A 7,406-nucleotide genomic window follows, 5' to 3' on the forward strand; every position below is an offset into this window, starting at 1 on the left:
TTGAGGTTGTGTCACGGCATTTCATAAGGACACCTGTCAAAGCAGCATACAGCTTTAACTGTGCTACTCTTTTCTGAAAGATTGGGAAAAAACTCAATTGGGGAATAATATCTAATAGTTATGCTCACCAGGAGGAGCTATTAAAGAAATAGTTTGGCATTTCGGAAATGCACTTTTCGGGAAGAGCATTAGATCTCACATTCCTCTCGCTATGAAGCGAAAATCAGGAGACAATTGGCTCAGCCTAGCCTAGCACAAAGACTGGAAACAGAGGGAAACAGCTAGCCTGGCTCTGTCAAAAGCTAACAAAACCTCCAAAGCTCAACCTGTCACGATAAAAATCACATTTATATAGAGCAACAGCAATTCTATTTTTGAAATGAACGTTGCAGTTTTTGTAGATGCTTTTTAATTCAACATAATTAGGAAAAAAAAATAATGTAGTCCATCTTGCACGTCAACATTTTTTGATAATAGTCGTATCTGCTAATGACTCATTGACTCACTCACAGCAATTGGTTAAAGTTAAGATTGTGCTCCTGGTTTAACATTGAAAAACATGACACGGACACTTAATTAACATTTATTTGAGGTTATGTGAGGGACAATTTCTTGGACAAGCACAGAAACTTTCTGGAGTATGCGCTGGTGACCTGACAACTTCATGGTGGCAACAAGACACGTAACTGAACCAGGCGAAGAAAAACAATGTTGTTTTTACTCTACGACTTTTGCAGAGATTAAACAAACCAGATATAATGTTAGTGATTATTTTGCTTTGGAGATTTGGGATTTTGTGACTTTCAGACAAAGGTTGGTGAGCTGTCTCCCACCGTCTCCAGTGTTTGTGCTAAACTAAGCTTAAAAAATACAGACATGAGAATGGTATTGATCCTCAAATCTAACTCTCGACAAGATAGAAAATAAGCTAACATTTCTTTTAACGTTGAAAAAAATAAAAAGGTCAAGCATGGCTTAGACTCTGACAATTTGCACTTGATCTCTTCTCAGTGGAGAGAGGGGTAGTTTGGGTAATCTGGTACAGTTTGGCTCAGAAAATAGCTGCTTATGCAAGGAAAGGATGCCCTTTTCGGTTGAAAAGGGGGAGGGGGGTGCCAAAGGAGCAGAGAGGGATATGAGGCCCATGCAAGACCTGGAGTTGAAATTGAGAAGCCTCCTCATCAGGGGTTAGGGATCACGGGCAGAGACTTCCCTTCATCACAGCCAAGCTGGGAAATGCAGAGGACAGCATGGGTCAGCTCAGACAGCCTGCTGTGTGCTGTTACCATGGCAAACATCCCAAGGGCCAAAGAAAATAGATGACAAGTACAATAATATGAGGTGTAATCACGAAGGTCAGTTGCATGCAATGCTTTGCCTCCTCTCTCAAGGCCCCACATTCTCCAGAAGTGAAATGAAAAAATAAATGAAAAACAGTTTGGTCTACTTCAGGGGGAAAAGATTCAGTAATTTTGTTCATTTTTCCTCCATCCATCTAGAAATCAGGAAACCTTGAAGGACATGCTCAAGAGACTCTCCACGAGCAGCCACTGAGAGATTCCAGTCCACTTCTATGCTGCGAGATATTTGCTTTCCGGTTCTTTGTACTGGGTGCCCTGCAGATGGAATCTAGCATCGTCTTAAAGGGGGGAAATTTTATGACTTATTAACTGTCAACAGTTCATAACCTCCAAGGGGCTATTAAGCGTTCTCCTGTGGTCACACCAGAAATGCCAGTGTTTGATTTGGACTGGAAAGATATTTGAATGTTTCTTCTCTCCTCCGCCCTGCATGCAAGTGCAAGGAAATACTCTCCGACGCCAGATCACCGTGTCGAGATAAGGATAATAATGTGTTCATTTTGGTTTGAAATTTCAGAATTTATAATCTAAAAATACACTAAATCACAATAGAGGGGGATAAAAACACAAACTGGTGACAAATTATGCAAGAAAGAACGTTTAGTGATGATCCAACCCGATAAATATTTAATCATCAATAAACCATGCAGTCCAAAGTGAATAGTGATAAGATTTTTTTTCCCCTCTATAATTTAATAGCTCTCCTCACAGCTGCAGGTGAATTACTGTAACACTCTCCTTATGTAAAGACCAAAATTGCTTTTCTTTTCCTTTTTTTTTTTCATACATTGAGCTATATTATACTTATATTTGTACTTGAAAAATGGTGTCAGCAGTGTGACTAAATCATTTATCACCGGCCAAAAACAACCGAGATGAATAATTGAGTCCAGATGTAGCTGATTCAGGCGAGATACCAGGGTTCATTTCCTCTCTGTTCTTTGTAAGACAACCTATTACACCTCCCAGGCAGCTGCTGGGTATATACTGGCCCAGCCTGAATATCAACACTCCTCAGGTGTCAGTGCAAGAATCACACAACACACACACGACACAAATGCTAGTCTCCTAATTCTAAATCACATACTACACATGCGGAATATGGAGGGATTTGTGTAACTGTGCGTCATATTTCATTCTTTTTAAAAATTATACTGAGACCTCCATTATTGAAGCTAACCAGTGATTGAGGGTAACTTTAAGTACATGTTTGAGGTACTTTGAGTATGTCAATTTTCTGCAATTTTATACTTCAACATTTCAAATGAAAATATTGCATTTTTTATTCTAGTATTCTGTAGTTATTCTGTATTTGACATCTATGATTGCTTATTTGAATAAAATATATATAGATATATTTTATATAAAAAACATGAACAGATACAATGCATTGGTACAAATTATACTATTCAAGTTTTTGTATCAGTAAACTGCGTTCTGCCACAAAGGGTATGATGGTTTTCCGACAGACAACATGTTCAGGCATGCTACACAGTCATCATGGACAGAAAAATGATGAAAAACTAAAGGCTAACAAACATGTGACACGCACATACACTTGCACGCAGTAGCAAGTTCCCTTGTTTATTTTATATGCTAAAAGATCTGGGAGGCCATAACTCTCCATCTGCCTTAAAAGCGTTCTCTTCCGGCCCTTTGGGCCCATGTGGTAGTAATTAAGTTCTCTGGCTCGGGCCATGCAGGTGACTGACACTGAGTGACCACTCCTCAGCACCCATGCATGTGCTAATGAAGCACGGTTTTCTGGTTGTCTTTATGGGGGGGGGTTTCCTTAAGACTAAGATATTCAGTTTTGTTTTCAGTTACCTCCCCTGAGCGTTGGCCCACTTTGACAGTCACCAGTTATAAATATGCACTGTATCTGTTAAATGTTTAAGCAAATTGAACATTGGTATTTTCTCTTCTTTCTTTTTTTTCCTGGAAAAACCTGGTTATGCTCAGATGTAGAGAGAAACGAAGTCGCCATTTGCAGGTGGGAACCAACTCTGCTGTCTCTCAAACTAAGCTACGTTAATCACGTTCTCACCGAAATCCGTATCCATCCAGCTCAGCAGGAATCGCATGCCAGCTTCAAAACAAATAAGCACCGGCAGAGGAGGTTTCTGCGGACAAAATCAATCTGTGGAGGGATGTCAGGATTGTTTGGAAGAAAAGGTAAATAGTGGAGTGGAGTGGTCCACAGTCTTTAATGTAGTGTTTACACTGTAATTAGTCTTTGCAGAATGAGATTCCTGACAGAGGGTCTGAAACAGCGTGGCATGATAAAATAAACACTAAACAGCACTGTTTCAAGACATCCTCCATGGACCATAAACCAAGACGGCCTCCACAGACTACAACCACCTCTAATTTTCAAAATGGGTGGTCGGATTTTTTTCGCCCTCGCTCTTTCTTTGTTGGCCTTTTTCTCCTTTTCCTGCCCGTCTTATGTTCTTCTTCTGTTTATTCATATCAAACTCCCAACATCTTTACATTTGCATTTTTCTTCCAATTTTTGTTTTGTTCCTCTCAGTGTTTGTCCCTCGACTTCCTGCTCCCTCCCCGTCCAGAGTGATCCCAGGCTTCGGCTTCAATTTCCCGCTCTCTGCAGGCCCCTCCGGACTCTTGACTCGATGACACAGTCTACAGCCATGCGTGCAGAAGGGGGGACGATTGGGGCTCATTCAGCAACTGTGTCACTGTCCACCTGAGCAAACAGAGACTTGGGGGAAGTGGAGGGCGGGAGAGAGGGAGAGAGGCGGGGGAGAAACTGGTAGGGAGACCATGAACCAATTGGTGAGGGAGGGCTGGCAGAGTGACAGCCAGTGTACAATAACATTAGTCTTCCGCTTTGGCCCAAGTGAGCACTCCTTCTGGACACATCTCTGCCTCAAAGTTTCTTCTTATTCTTTTTTTTTTCTTCTCTTTTTCTTGCATGGAGCTCCCTCCAATGGAAACACATTCCTGTCATGCCTCACTGCGGTTCCCTGTTTAGATTTCTCATTACAAACAGCATTACACGCATGGGCTGGAGCTGGCCAGAGCACAAACCAGGGAGAGGCCGGGGACTTGAGTCCCCCACAGCCTCCAGGAGAGTGATGAAGGAACTGGGTCTATCACAACGTCAAATCACACATTAACTTTATACATCCACAAGTTCTGAGTGAAAGAGAAAAAAAGAATCAGCTGTAGCCTAATATTAGTCCATCATCAGAAGAAAGGTTTTTTGCGAACTGAACCTGCACTGAACTCCAAACATTCTGAAGCTGCCTTGTGTTGAAACCACGGGATATTAAAATGTTTTTCCCCCTTTGATATTAAACTGTCATGAGAACTGCCAGTCCATCTTTTGATTTTGAAATTTCCCTGTTATGTTGGGATATGACGAACCCCCAATTTCCAACTAGACGATTTATGATTATGACGCGAAGCTGCCTCACAGGATACCAGAACTTTATGGAAAGCAGACCTCTCTCTCTCTCTCCCCGCACTCTCTCATCTCAGTCCAAGTGCAGCACCAGAGGAGTGGAGCTGCCATGACTCTCCTCTCTGTCTGGGTATTGTTGACTGACACCTGACTGTGTCTATTAGTGTACAGAACCCTGGTTACAACACACACTACCTGTGCAAAAATGATGATGAAAGGGGAACAGTTTATGGCAAAAACCGCCCAAGAACTGCTTACTGTCACTTATCACCAGTGGGGGTTTTTTATTTCTGATGTGATGAAGGAGATTTTCCTCATACGCCGGCCAATCAAATACACCGCGACTTAAACATGTGACTCAAAGCGGGTACCACCCAACGTGGAAGCAAAAAGTCATTTCCTGTTTTTAAGCCACACACTGAGAATCACTGGTGTCACAAAGTAAAGAAGCTTGCCGATTTTTTGTTTTGTTTTACCAGTTTGTAGAGAAAACAGTCGAAGACAGTCGTGATGTGTTTCTACCCATCTTCTATGGTGCCAGAGGGAGCCTCAAGGAAAACCTGCTACGAATTTCTCCAAATCCTTGGAATCACACACTGTGCCGCAGCCAAGATATAAGTGATAACAGCGGACAAGGTCTTTTGAAGATATGACGTGGGCATTCTTTCGTCTTCATGGAGTCGATTAAATACAGTGATATTCATGTTTTATTTTGATATCAGTTATGACATTTTATTTATGGAGCTGTAAAAAAAGGTGTCGAGTTGATTAAGTCTGCCATTAAGTGCTAATCTACAGTGGCAGAGAAGGGTAACCACGAATGCAAACGCCACAACAGAAGTAAAAAAAAAAGAAATCGGAATTTCCGGGTTGTGGGACGAATAAAGGAACAACTTACCTTATCTTCTGTGACAGCAGGTGAGCTCCTGGAAGAGGGGGATGAAGGCCCGGACCCAGAACGCAGAGGCTGATGAGAGGGACCTGGTCCAGAAACGGTGTCCGGGGAAGGTTCGCTGCCCAGCTCTCTGCTCCACAGGGAAAGTCTGCATGTCTGCATGTCTGCATGTCTGGTGAACATGTCTACATGTAGACAGTTGCACTCTCCAGATGTCGTCATGTTCTCTAGAAGTTTAAAACATAGTTTAGATGACAGAGATTCATAGATGCATAAATAGACCAGATAAACACAAATGAAAAGATTTTGGACTATAAACAAGACAATAAAGTCAACTTTTATAATCTCTTACGCTGTATGACCCTTTGTCATGTGCCCATGTTCAACCAGCTGTAGCTGCGTAGATTAATAAACATATGTTTACTTATATAATGTGTGTAAATACGTTGTATATGTTCATTTTCTTATAATCTTCTTTTTCTTGATCTGGCTAATTTCTATTTAACTGTGTCGTTGTAAATACAAATCTTAATCACTTTAAAATATAGAACTGGGGTTTATTTTGGTTTGGTTGCAAATATACACAATACACCGCTGCTTTGAAGAGTGAATCACCCGGTTAAATAGGAACATGAACAGTATTGAGAACTTATTTACGAGTGTGTCAGACACATCCTCCTCAGCTTCTCTCTATAACATCTCTTGTTAAATCACGCGTACAGCTTCACATTCATCTGACTGACTGTATCCCAAACGACGTCAGTTAATGCTCACGTGACGTTGAGGACAGAGATATGAACATATTTAAAGCCGTTGAACATCATTGCTCATTTGTGACGGTCACACAGCGAGATTAATCACAGTTGCTTGGCAACAACGTTTCACTCACCGCTACTTCTCTAAGTCGTCGATCTTCTTATCTTCTTCAAACTTTCGCGCGGTCCGTCGGCAATAAAAGTCCCCCCGGCAACCCGGACCAATAATACAGTGGGACCGCTGTTCACTTCTGTTGCGGCTTTTTTTTTTTTTTTTTTTTTTTTTTATTACTTTACCGTTCGGCCACCGTCCATAACTCCACAAGAGCCAAGGTCAAAGCAAAGCACGAACAATTTAGAAATGTTCAGATTTTTGAAAAGGAAAGGATACTGTTGTTGGATAATACACTTATTCAAGTTTTGAATGTTTAAGATTCACATAGATGCATGGAAATGAATACCATAATAACAGGTCCGTTATAAAACAGTTAAAAACACTTGGAGAACACAATTGATTGATTCTTTTTTTTTTTCGCAAGAGTTATATGAAAATATTAAATTTCACCTTCATGTCTGCAGGCTACAGTAAAAATGAAGCTACCTTCAGCAACCAGCTTAGCTTAGCACAGAAACCGGAAAGGGGGAGGCCGCTCTCCTCGCTCTGTCCAAAGGTATCGTCCACCTGCCAGCTCCTCCAACAGACTGAACGATGAAGCTGTGACATTAGTGAACTTCAAAGGTGCTGTTTCCCGTCTTTGTGCTAAGCTAAGCTAACCAGCTCCTGCTAGTGTCTCATGGGACGTGCAGACATGGGAGAGGTGTTGGTTTTCTCACCTAACTAATTTCCCCCAAAATATCAAACTGTTCCTTCTCAGCCCACTCACGAAACCTCTATTGCAAAAACGCACATAATATAATACTAACTGTAACTATAACTCTTGAGTAATGTTTGAGGTTTATTTTCTCTA

At 41.4% G+C, this 7,406-nt stretch overlaps 1 long non-coding RNA gene across 1 annotated transcript; it reads right to left on the reverse strand.

Moving 5' to 3' along the window:
- Positions 1-567: 567 nt before the first annotated feature.
- LOC124850140 lies at positions 568-7,078 on the reverse strand. The gene is made up of 3 exons (XR_007031021.1): positions 6,573-7,078; positions 5,687-5,910; positions 568-1,229 (listed from the first exon to the last, which is right to left on the reverse strand). It is a non-coding gene; the product is annotated as an uncharacterized LOC124850140 (long non-coding RNA).
- Between the last annotated feature and the right edge of the window lie 328 nt (positions 7,079-7,406).

This window comes from Scophthalmus maximus, chromosome 1, assembly GCF_022379125.1.
Source record: "Scophthalmus maximus strain ysfricsl-2021 chromosome 1, ASM2237912v1, whole genome shotgun sequence".
Classification (NCBI taxonomy): Eukaryota; Metazoa; Chordata; class Actinopteri; order Pleuronectiformes; family Scophthalmidae; genus Scophthalmus; species Scophthalmus maximus.